This window comes from Camarhynchus parvulus, chromosome 3 (genome assembly GCF_901933205.1).
Source record: "Camarhynchus parvulus chromosome 3, STF_HiC, whole genome shotgun sequence".
Classification (NCBI taxonomy): domain Eukaryota; kingdom Metazoa; phylum Chordata; class Aves; order Passeriformes; family Thraupidae; genus Camarhynchus; species Camarhynchus parvulus.
The window spans coordinates 5,961,600-5,974,391 of record NC_044573.1 but is presented as its reverse complement, the minus strand read 5'-3'; the positions used below and the strand labels follow the sequence as shown (position 1 = coordinate 5,974,391).

At 43.8% G+C, this 12,792-nt stretch overlaps 1 protein-coding gene across 1 annotated transcript in view; it reads right to left on the bottom strand.

Annotated features, from left to right (window-relative positions):
- Positions 1-12,792, bottom strand: part of LOC115902227 (phosphofurin acidic cluster sorting protein 1-like) — a 54,356-nt gene that overhangs the window by 40,633 nt on the left and 931 nt on the right. The window lies entirely within an intron of this gene.

Genomic DNA, 12,792 nt, shown 5'->3' with positions numbered 1-12,792 from the left:
AGGATGACAATCCTCCAAAGTACAACCTCTGCAGGCAAAGTAAAAAGAAAACAAAGCCTGCCTTTAATAATCACAAAGCTTTACAAGAAACCTCCTACTATCACTGCAACAGAAAGCACATGCCAAATTCTGCAAGGGCAGGGAAGACAGGCAGGCAAGGAAGAAATACTGCTGTGGGTCCTAGGGAACTCTAAACACTTTTGTTCTCAGGGATATCGATATGGAGGAGCAGGATTTTTCCTAGTTCCTAAAATCTCAAGGCCTTCCATTAGAGAAGAAAAAATAAATCATATTTAGGGCCTATTTGTTGTATACCCACATATATACTGCAAGAGAGCTTATCAGGTTCACTTCCCAAGGCAAAGCTGGTGTAAATCAGAGGAAAGGAAGCATTCTGTTAGGTGAATTTGCTTTAAGTTTATCTTCCATTGGGGCAATTTAATGACGGTGAAACATTGTGGTGAAACTCAGCACAAACAACAAATCAATGTGTTTCAGTCAGTAAATCTTAAGAGAACATGTCAAAACCAAACTCAGGGGATCTCTGACTGGCAATGGCTGCACTTTGGCAGCATCAACTGCAACATAGTACAAGACTGAAAAGCTCTTTTGAATCAGTTGTATGAAACTTCATACAAATTCCCAAGCCCCAAAAATCTCTCTGCTATCTTGTTTCACTGGCCTGGTCATTTTACTACCAGGCAGTTGCCACCCCAAACCATGTGTCATTAGGAGATCTAGTCCATGAGCAGTTTGTTCAGGAGCTTCTCCTCCCAAACATTGCAGGCTGTCCATGCACAAAACCAATGACACCAAGCATAGAACGGACTCCTTCCCTCAACACCCCTTTTATTTAATCCTAAACATTATGGCTTAATCCTTACAAGTATTTCTATCATAGCTGAAAAATGGAAAATCTCAAGGTAATACAAAGCCTGAAAATAGGAAAGGAAGAAAATCAGCAAGCACAAAACATGGCTGGCTTTCACGCAGCCTCTCCTGTCCTTTACATAACCTAGATGTTTTAAGATATAGTAAAAACTTAAGAGCCGTGAGAACCAGGGAAATAATAAGCAAATGGCACAGGCTTGAGTTTCCACAGTGCTGACAGTTGCACACAATTATACAATTAATGACACAGTTGCAAAATGTCTTTCAGTTCAATAGGATAGGATAGAAGTTTTCCTCCATTTTTGTCCCCTCTCCCTGGACCTGCACCAGAGACAAAGACAACACCAACCTGCAACTTGTTTACTTTATATGGATTTATTGCTTTTCTACAAGGTTGAGCACCTCTGTCCCAGGAGAAGGGGGGGATAATGAGCAAGAGGCAGAGCCCAGGTGTAATGAAGGTATAATCTCCAGGACAAGCATGGAGGTGGAGACAGGTATTCTGCACAGACACGTGCTCTTCGAACACTCAATCACCTCCCCTTCACTAGGTACCATTCAGAAGGAGCAACTATCCCTTGCAATCCCAAGAGCATCCTACAGGTTGCACACAGAGCTGGCACTCCAAAAAGAGCCCAAAGGTACAGGGAGAAGCAGGAAGGACTAACAGTCACAGCACCACAGCTCAAATCCTTTTTGCAGTGTGTGCATTTCCAAAGTGTCCTTGGCAAGGGTGGTAACTTGTCACTGAGGTCCAGTTTTTGTCTTTCAGGTGGGCAGTGGGGAGGTTGTGCACATGCCCATGCATTTCAGTTACATGCTCAAAGAGCAACAGATGCTCCACAGAACATATAACACTTAATTTGTAGGGATATTTCCTAATGCAAAAATAAGGGAAGAAGAAGTTGTTCAAAAGTCTTCTTTGAGGCAGCCTGAGATTACCTCTCACAGGCCCAGAAAGAACCAAGTTATTTTCCCTTCAGTGGCTTCATTTCCCATAGTCAACAAGTAAGAACGAGGACACTCAAAAGATACATCTAGAAATCCTCACACTGTCACCAACCAATCTGTTTTCCTTTTTTAATCTCTTCTATTCTCTTTTATTCTCTTCTCTATTTTTTTCTCTTCCTTCTTTCTAGGAGATTCCCTTTTCTATCATTTGTTGTTCCACCTGCTGCTTCTGAGGAAGTTCCCCCATGTTGCTGTCTGCCCTTAGACAGAGAAACTGTATCACATATGAATTCACCTGCACTGTCAACAACTCAGGGATCCTTCTAGAGAGCCATCAGCAACAAATGGTTATTCTGGATAACAGGAACTGAATTCTGAAACTTCACCTGTTTTATTTATACAGTAAAATGTATAATTAGTGCTGGCAAAACACCATGTAACTCTACACTTCCTCTTCATAATCTCCTTTGGAGTGCTGTGATGTCACAAGGAAGATATTCTGTAACCTGGATAGCTGAGGCTGTAACCACCCTGGGACAGATTTACACTGAACACTGCTAACCTCAATGGAAACTTTGTCTGGCCTGAAAACACACCTACTCTAAAGGCAGAGACCAGGGAGCTTCTCTCACACAATATTTGCCTGGATTTTAAACCTTGATCTATTTAATTTTGCCTTTTTCCCAAAGAGAGTTCCAATATCGTGCGCATCTCACAGTCAGGTCTCCTTGAAAAGTCATTTACTCTCACAGTATTAGAAAAAAATTAGGCTGTAATTAAGCAGAGTTATAAATCTTTGGTCACTTGGGACCTGAAACCTATTCATATTCATGTCAACAGGAGTGTTTGTTGCTACAATCAGGACTGCACACAAGACAAGTGCCTCATCATTTCTCAAAAAGAAAAAAAATCTTCTGGTGGCCAATACCTATTCTGCCTTCTGTTCACAACTGTGATTAGCTGGATGTTGACCACTTCTGCCAGTCCACCACCCACCATTTTGCATTTTTGCATCTCACCCAAAGAACACCATTTCCCTTGTCACAGGCACAAGCTGCCCCAGCCTACAGCCTGGTTTCTTCCCAAATCTCACATCTCTGCCATCTTTCCAGAGGACAAATAACCATGGCTGCAATGGCAGAAGTGGTCTTTGGAAAATGCTTTTCAAGATTCTTCTTCCCAAGAGCACACAACTATCAGGATCTGCTAAAAGCTTCAAACTTCCTCCAAAAGACACTTAGATCTACAAAGGTAGTCATTCCTTACCTAGACAGATAGACAGGACTCAAATTTTGGGGCCAACTGTTCTCACGCTCTTTCAACAAACTCCAAGTGCTCAGTGTGGAGCCTCATCACAGTTTTTTTCAGGCCAAGGCAAGGGGAAGTTTGATGATTTTCTTTACAGACACCACATCCCTGCCTGCAAGGGTATGAAACCAAGATTTCTCTGTACTAAGTGGGATCCAACAGTGTCAGGATTAAAGTATTGCTGTAACTGGATTGCTTCCTGTAGTCACAAAGAATAATCAGGTTAAGAGATTTCCTTTCCCTCCTCTTGGCTGGGCTGTGAGTAGGCAGAAGTTACAAGGCAAGTGGGTGGCTGTTAAACTGTTCCTACTCCAATTGTTTGAGAGGGGTGTTTAGGGTTGTTAATTTTGCCTCCTACTCATTGATTTAAAGGCACATTTACCTATGCAGGGAGCAAGTGCACCTTGCTGCACAAACCATGAATGAAACAGGCTACTTGAAACCAATCTCTCAACTCTGCATCCTTTCACACCACAAACCCACACAGATGCATCACTGGAGAGAACACAGCTGAAACGGCTTAGCCTGAAAATGCACCATTCTCTCCCACCCCCTTTCCTGCACTCATATCAGCTTTTTCCAGGCTGCCTTCTCTCCTCCTTTTCCCCTCCCGATTCTCAATACCATCCCACTAGAAAAAGACAGCAAACCCCGAGGATGGTTGAGTTACCGCCAAAGCACATCCAGCCAGCAAATAGGGGATTGGAAGACAGCCAAGTTCTCCACCACAGGGGACCCAACAGGATCTCCAAGCTCCCTTTAACCACAGATTTCTATGAAATATGGTTCTTTGGGGCAGTTGCCCTTGACAAGACAAAACTGGGCAAATAGATCAGAAGTTGAGAGACCTGGACAGACATTGTGTAATTTCCTAGCAGATTCTTGTGTGAGGCTACAACTCATTGGCTGTGTTGTTCACAATACCCAAATATTTGGTAAGGAGTGACAAAAAATAAAAAGGAAAATTAACTGAGGACAAACCATACCAAGCAACTGTTGCCCCACTGTGTGAACAGGAGACTTGCAGTGACATAACTACATTTCCTAGGCCCTGCTAGAGCAAGACTTAATTGCTCTTAGAGTGACGCAATCCAGAACTTAACTCTAAATCTGGATTTGGGCAGAGACATAAGATTTAATCTGTCACTGCCACTTTTTAACTGTTGGATGAATCCTTCACCTCTGCTTCCCCCTCACCCATGTTTATCCAAAGCACAGAGTAAAAGCCCCACAAAACAAGCAACATTTCACTGCAGCACATCATGCAGCATCTATCACAACAGGATGTGAGACTCTGCCATAGCCTCCTGGCATGTCCTGTCACACAAGCTGAATTCCAGATAATAAGGACACTGTCAAGAAGCATCTCCTGAGGATGAATTAGGATCTGCCCAAGCAGCCTGAACCCTGGCCCAGTCATGCAGCCATCAGCCTCTCTCATGTCCACTGCAAGCTGTGCAGATACTCACTGCCTCGACCAGGAGCAGTATCTTTTCTCAGCACAAAGAGCCCTCAAAATCTCAGCAGAAAGTCAAAATAATTTCTACACACTGCTCCCCAAATCTCAGTCTAGATTCCGCCAGCTCCCAGAGGATTCCCATCTGGCAGACTGGGCAGCAAAGCAAACTCTGCTGGTGCTGTCACTCTCAGGTGGTTTTTCTCCACAGTCACTCTATCACATGCAAGAAAAAGGCAACACTGTGGCACGGAAACAGCTGTGAACAAAGTAGGGCGAACAGGAACGTGAGTCATTGCTGTGGCTTCAGGGAGGGAAAGGGCTACCTCAACTAGGAGAGCAAGCAACTTCAGGATCTGAATCTAAGCCTCACTTCAGTGTCCAAACCACAAGGTCATCTTTCTGCTTTATTTTCAAACAATATTTTCAAACTTTTACTTGTTTAACAAAGAGCACATGACCAAATTCATTGCTGATGCGTAACAGCCTTCCCAGAAACCTTAAAAAGAGCTTACTAACCAACCCACAGGGCAATGGTAATGTGCTGAACTTTTAAAATTATCTTTTCTAGGCAATAAAAGGGGTACACTAGGTGGGACACACCCCATCTTTACCTGGTCACTGCTTTAAAATCACTGTGTTAAAACTTCCAGTTGTTCACTGGGGGTCTACCCAAAAGCCATCTCAGGACAGACAAGAAATAGTGGAAGTCTGCAGCAGCACACTGATCTTCCCTCATTTTAGCCATGCTGAAATGAGGCATCAGCAATAGTATGGCCAATGTCATGGAACTTTCTTCACAAATGTAACAGATTTTGAAATTTTCTGCCTCCATATGCAGCAGAATTGCTGCACCAGCTGTCCAAATCCAAGGCTGCTTTAACAAAAGATGCTGCAGTGCCAGTTTAGCGGAGAGCAGCAGTCAAGGTGCAAATGCAGCACATCTGCTCCGAGCCTCCACAGCCAGAGCAGCCTGTCAGGTCCCTGTTGCTAAACAGCTCGCTCGCAGTCTCCAGGCTAAAATAAAACGTGTTAATGAAGTAACCACCGCAAAGCGGTGATTACAAAAACACCACTTGCAGCCTTTTCTGCAGAAAGGAAAGCACAAGTGCTTAAGACGCGGTGACAAGTACCTTTGAACCAAGTGAGAAAGTGCTAATGGGGATGCAGAACAGACCACATTCTCGCACTCATCACCTGGCAGAGTTTACAGGGATACACCTCCAGGACTGCTGTGCCAGCGCAGCTAAGCTGGGAAAAGTGGTGAAATGAGGTCAGCGTTAGGTCACTGATACACACCAACTCCTTCCATTATCCAGAGTGTAAAAATCTACACACACACTGGCAAAAAGCAATCATGCGCCACACAGCAGCCTCCCTAAAGTGTAGTTAACACTTTTCCTACTACTGCTTAATGCAGAGTTCACATTTCATTACAGCTTGCTACTCCTGAAGTAGCACGGACACAAGACTGTCATCCCTCCCACTTCCTCTGCTTTTATCTCGAGCTGGCAAGCACCTGAGAGCTGAATCTCTGCAGGCTCAGAACATTGTGCCGTGTTAAGTTACACCTGGGACAACAGACTGAAGCAATACAAGCCCATGAAAGAGCGTCAAACCAGCACGGACATCCATTTTTGAGGCTTCTTCAAAAAATTAAGCAAAAAAAATTACATTTAAAAAAAGTTTAATTCTAAAGAGTTGCACAGTTAAGATTCTTCGCCCAAAAGAGTGATTCTTACCAAAGCTGGCACATTTGTTCTTGGGCTTTTCATCAACAAAAGTTGTTAATAACCAGTGCCTGTACAATGCAGTTTTCTGCTCAGATCCTTGTGGGTGGAGCAGGAGCCTGAAACAAGGCTGACTTGTCCATACTTCCACAAAGCAGTACAGCAACAGCTAAAATCACCTCCAAATAATATTAACATTTCAGCAACACACAGATGAGATGAACACAGTGTAAATGCAGAGCAATGGGAATGTTGTCCTTTTGTCTGAGTGGAAGTTAAGGAACATAAGAGGCAGGGGAAGAAAAGCTTGAAATGTCAAGGGACTTGGCAAACATCAAGGAGAAATTTAATAAATTATTCATACACACAGGAGGTGAAATCCAAACAGGACATTCAGATTCTGCTTCTGACAAAGGAGCACACAGGAAAGGAAGGAATATCTGGAACAAGCAGCCTTGAGCACAAGGTATGAGAGAACTGAAAGAAATGTTTACTTATGGGACTTATTTGAGGGATGCACATAAAAGAAAGTTCAGAAAGTCTAGAAGAAGAAAAAAGCTGATATTCATTAACACTGAAGAAATGTAAAAGCCATTAAAAAACAACCCAAGCAGATCAAGAACATAGTTCAGCTGAATACAAGTGATACAAGAACAAGATGTAGTCGTTAGAGGTTCACAAAGAATAGTCTTTAAATTATGAGAAAAAAATCAAACTATTTTGAGAAGGGAAAAATTGAGACTTGGATTGAATGATTGCTCAATTACAGGTATGCAAGTAAAACCAGAAGCAAGGGAAAAAATCGTGAGAACAGTGTCAAAAGTATCACATGCACGGGCAGGGCTTTTGAGGGAAAGGAGCAATGAGAAAAAAGTGTATTGATAGAGCAGAAAATAGACTAGAAGAAGGCAGCTGAAGGAAGATGGAGGGAAATCCTAAATACACAGGAGCTCATCTAAAAGTATATAAACAATGTAAACCTAAATGATACTTATCTAAATAATATGGATACTTAAATTGTTACTGAAAATGAAACAGAAGAATCAATGAGAGGCTTTGCATGAACAGGATCTTCTCTCCTGGTAGAGAAAGCTATTAAAGAACAGGAAAAGTGTAGCAGAACCCTTTATCAGGGAGTTACTCTTATTCTAACCCTGCTACCATTGCAACAGTCCAACACCTAATTGTTAACAGTTTTCAGCTTTGGAAAATTGAACTAAAGACATGAGTTCTGCTGTCATCCTGAACTGCCTACACTGATAAGAATTTATTTATCACATATGCAGAAAAACAGTAAATACATACATAAAAATACATAGCTGGGTGTGGAAACTGGACATTTTTTGTCCAGGAAATGGTCCCACATGCACTGGCTTTGGATCTCATCCTACTTCAAATATGCTCACACTGAAGAATAAGAAACATGATAAGAAATGGAAGTTTAAAAATCAGCATGAGTAGGTAAATAAGGAAAACACAGAACAAACATAGAACAGGAGCTCTTAACTTACTAAACAGAACCCCTCACTGAGCTAGACCACAGTACACAAAACCAGGGCATGAGAGATGGCAGTGGGCAGCACTAGAAAGGAGAGGGCATTGCAACAGGCCAGAAAACGTCAGCTAATTCTGGGCTGCGTGCACCGAGGCTGAATCACACTGCAGAGCAGGGAGTGGTCTCTGTAACCACAGTTGCAATGGGTTCAGGCACCTGAAACATTGCAGCTCTCCTCCCAACACGCTGCAATGAGTATACTGAAGTATCCAAACAAAGCCTCATTTATCTAAGAGACTTCTAGCTACAAGAGCAGTATCACTTGAGCTGTCTGCTTCCCCAGAGGCAGAGACAAGTTCCTGCTGCCACATCCCACACAGAGGAGTAAGACACTCTCACTTCTTGTTTCCCAAAACAGTATTCACCAGCTTTGATGTAGTTAAAAAAAACCCAAAACAAACCAAAACAGAAGCACAGCTTCCCCGTCAGCTGGGATGCTGAAAGCTTGGACAAAATAACACCACAAGGTGTTTGGAAAATAGCTCTGGCCATATGCTCACCTGGCATGCTATAAAATGCAGTATGTTTTTTACCTCTGGCTCTCTTTTGGAAACAACTTTTAAACTTGACAGGAGACACAGCTTTCAATCTAGAATTATTCCATGTTCAAACAAGTACACAAAAGCATCAGCACAGACTTAAACCACAGAATGGATCCCTAAGGGAACCCTATAAACTGTTGGTACTCAGTAATTCCTTCTTTTGACAGAATAAAGCCCTGGGGATTGTGATTCCAGAGAAGGATGGACTGTACACAAACAACATGGCTGCTAAAGATCAGCCACAAGTGACTGAGGACGCCAGAAAAAGTGGAATGTGCACTCGTGGCATCCTAGCACAGTAAGAACAATGGAACATTTTTGATAAACCATCAGAGACCTGTTGCAACACAGCCTGGCTAATGAATGAAGCACTGGAAAACAAGGCTAGGATGCAGTGTGACAGGTCCTCCAAATAAAATCAAACCCTCAGGGAAGTCACTACTAACATTTTGCAAGGAGCACACCCCCCATCAATCACATTAGGAAGGCACACTTGTTCCAAGTTCTGCTCAATTGTTGCATGCTCAGAAGGAAAACAAAACACTGCCAGAGAAGAAATGCCAAATGTGCTCCACTGCCACAGAGAGCTACAGATAGTGGACAATATATGAGACATATTAGCTTGCAGGCCTGTAGCCAAGCCCATGATATTAAGAATAATAAGCAATCTGATGGCTGTTTAGAACATTTTGTATTCTATATAGGACTGCAAGGAAATCATAATTCAAACAGGGCATATCACCAGTTATAAGAGACTGTTTCCCTACAAGAAACTGTGGCCTCTCCCAAGCACTCTGGGTCTGAAGCTACATCGGTTTGTCAAGGAATCATAGTGTCTTCTGAAGGAACAATCTGGAATCATTTAACATTCCCAGAGGTGCAACTCTGTAGCTTATCCAAACAGAACAGATTTTGCTGAGGTTGGAAGTTTACCATGAAAATGTCTGATTTACCCAGGAAACCACTCAAGAACATCTCAGGCAGATAAATACACATTCTTCCAGCTGGAATAAGCATTTCTTAAAGGAACACCCAGTTCAGAGGCTCTTCATTGCCATGAAACTCTTAGAGGGTGTAGAAAACACAGGGAATGCTCTGTGCTGAGCGTAAAGAGACCCCTGAGCCCACAGCAGCCCCTTCATGTAGCTGTGCCAGAGGAGAGCACATTCCTTCACTTCATACCACAGGCCAGGAACTGTCACTGAAAGGATTCCTGGACCTCAGGCAATGGAAAGCATGCAACCACACCAAGTGTTAACTTACTCTCCACCAGTTGTCAGGTAATGGACACTGGCTGCCCAAACAGGAAAATTGGGTTGCAGAGACAAGAGCATTCACCTCATGGAACTCCAGAGGATCACCCTAGCTGGCACTTTTGGGATACTTCCAGTTGTACTTGCAATAACTGCTCTCATTCCAAGAAGACATTCATTAGGCTGTAACTCTCCAAAACAAAAGTTTGCAATTTATGATAGAGAATTCTGAGCACCTGCTGGAATGTAATATCCTGAAGGTACACACACACAGTGTCACAAAGTGAGCCCAGAACATGCATTTCCATCAATCAATGCTTTTCTAACAACCATACACAGAAGACACTGTGTTCGAGCACACTGTGTGGGTGGCAGCAAGACTTGGAATGTTTCCTCATGCATTGTACTGAGATACAAGGCATTGTGGATGAAATGCAGTGTATCTGAATCCTTGCAGTGCCATTCACAGCAGCATAATCTGCACAGGTAGAATCTGCCTTTGCAGCCTGACCTCAGCAACCAAAACACAACTTGTATCTCTCACCTCTGACTAGAAATATGATTACTTATCACTGAAACAACATCCACATAACACTGAACACAGTAGCTGTGTCATGGAAAAAGTGAACACAATCACACAATCTTATCTTGTTTCCTAATTAAGAACTCACATTTATGGACGCTCAGATGTTAAAAGAAAAAAATAAAAAGAGCAGTCCTATTAAAAGAGGTGGAAAATACCACTATGTGGAAATAACAAGACCTCAAGCATGTTTGCACCAAGTCCTTTGACACATTTTTTCCCAAAGTACTGCCTGACCAATACAGAAAACAATGAGAACACAGTAAGACATTACCTTGATGCAGACGGACATTTTACCATGGACTATTTTAGCCAAAGCGTGCTTCACATCCTGCACTGAGAATTAAGCAGGTTTGCTCTCCCTCTAAGGCACTGTGATGGGAAGCCAATCATTTTGAGCCAATGGGTAGCCCCACGGAAGATGCAAAGAGCATTTTGTACCATTTCCAGGTGTTTACTTCCTTCTGCCTTTCTGCATAATAGCCCACTGCCCATACCATTCAGCTCTGCTTCCCCTGGCAGCCACTTAAGCCAAAGGCAGCAGGGTCTAGGCTATGCTCAGTCAGTTCATAGAAGGGTCATCAAGAGGTCACAGATCTCTCTCAACTTGGCCCTGAAAAGAGAAAGACCCCAGCAGGAGGGATGATACCTCCATCCAGAGAGAGCAAGGCAATCTCCAAAAATAAATGTGGACTTTGTTCAGTGGCACATGCCCGATTCAGCCAGAAAAAAACTTCCATTACAGGCAACAGCTGAGCTCAGAAAGCCAAGATCCTCCTGCAAGGCATCAAAAGTCCTGCAGTCATACTACTGAGCCCTTCCATGCACTGGGGCTTATACTTCCCACTGCCCATTTTTATTGGCCCAGACTCTTTCTGGTAGCTTGAAGGCCTGGACAACCTGTCCTGCATTAAGAGCCGAGCACAAAGCACCCCCACAAAGGCTGATCCAGCCCAGCCCCACTCCTGCAGCAGCCAGAGCTGCACCTGCAGAAAATCAAACACCTAAGAAGGAGCTCAGGGACAGCCAAGACTTGCAATAGAGACTCCAGAAAAAGAAATCATCTTCTATAGCATTAAAACCAGTGCAAAGTTCTTCTTTCTCCAGATATGCATAAGTATGAAAAATGCATATCTGGAGAAACATGCATAAGGGACAGAGAAGCCCAAGGGCATTATTGCCCATGGATGGAAATTATTTTGCCACCATTACCACTCCCAAAGCACAGTGAGACCAGGGACCACCTGTGCTGGGCACTGGGACAGTACAGCAGAGCTCCTGTCCTGAAGAACACGTTAAGGCTACACCATACACCAGCAGATCAGTAGAGAGAGAACACAGGCAAGCAATAAGGAAGCACGGTGCACAGATACACCACTGACAGCTCAGCTTTGGGGCTTGAGCTCCCTTCAGCTTCAGTGAACTGAAACACTTGCCTGACATGTGCTATCCATGACCTGTTCACTCAGGAAAGCTTGGGCTAACTGAAGGCTGGAAAACACAGAAGCACCACAGTCCCACACTGGTCACTGTGGACTGTGGCCACTGGCAGGGCTTCTCCAGACCTGCTGACTCTACAGACGTGACAGCACATCATGTCAGAGCCATGGCCTCTGAAGGAAGAATCAGCTTCCATTAGCTTCCTCCCATCTTAGCAGATGCTGTGTTTGAAGATATTCCAGAGATGATATTTCAGATGAATTTCACAGAAATTCCCTGCAAGCAGCTGTGTCAGATGGCTGCCCCCTGGGCTGTCGGCACACAAAGAAGCTCGTGCATTAGAACGAGCATCTACACAATGCTAATGGAAACTGTCCTTGTGACAAGACACAGGATTCACTGGGCCAAAAACCAGTTCTACAAACAACTTTCAGACTGATTACACATCACTTCTCACCCGCTGGCATCCTGCCACCCGTGTAACCCACTTCTACACTCTTCTACACTCAGACTCACTATTCTCAGTCATGCTGTCCGTGGTTTGCCCAAAGCAGTTCTGCACTCCCTAGCTCCTGGAGCACTTCCATTTGTGAAACCTATGTACATGCACATCCTTCACCATCACTAAGCTCTGGACTTTGCATATGCAAATTTTTTCTACAGGAAGTCAACCTGATAATTCTGTCCTGCTCTCCAAATTCCAGCTTGGGAGTAAGCTGCCCACAAATGAACAACACCTCAAGTCACTTTAAAGCTATGAAATGATCACTTGCTTCCTGCTCCGCACAACAGCCTCAGCATGTGTCATCAAAAGGTGCACAGGCTTTTAGCAGACACATGTTGCAAACTCCTTCACATCTGCTGCCTGCGGAGCCCAGCACTCCCTTGGGCACCACAATCACAGAGGCTTTCTCTAGCAGCTTGGAGTATTTTGGAACGTTTCTACTCCAGCCCATCTGGCCACACAGTCACTGAGCTTCCCCGTACACACATACTCATCTAGCAAAGCCCTTTCACAAAGGCTGGTATCCTGCTGCCCTACAGGAACGGCTTCCCCCCTGGCCCCCCTCTTGAATTTTACAC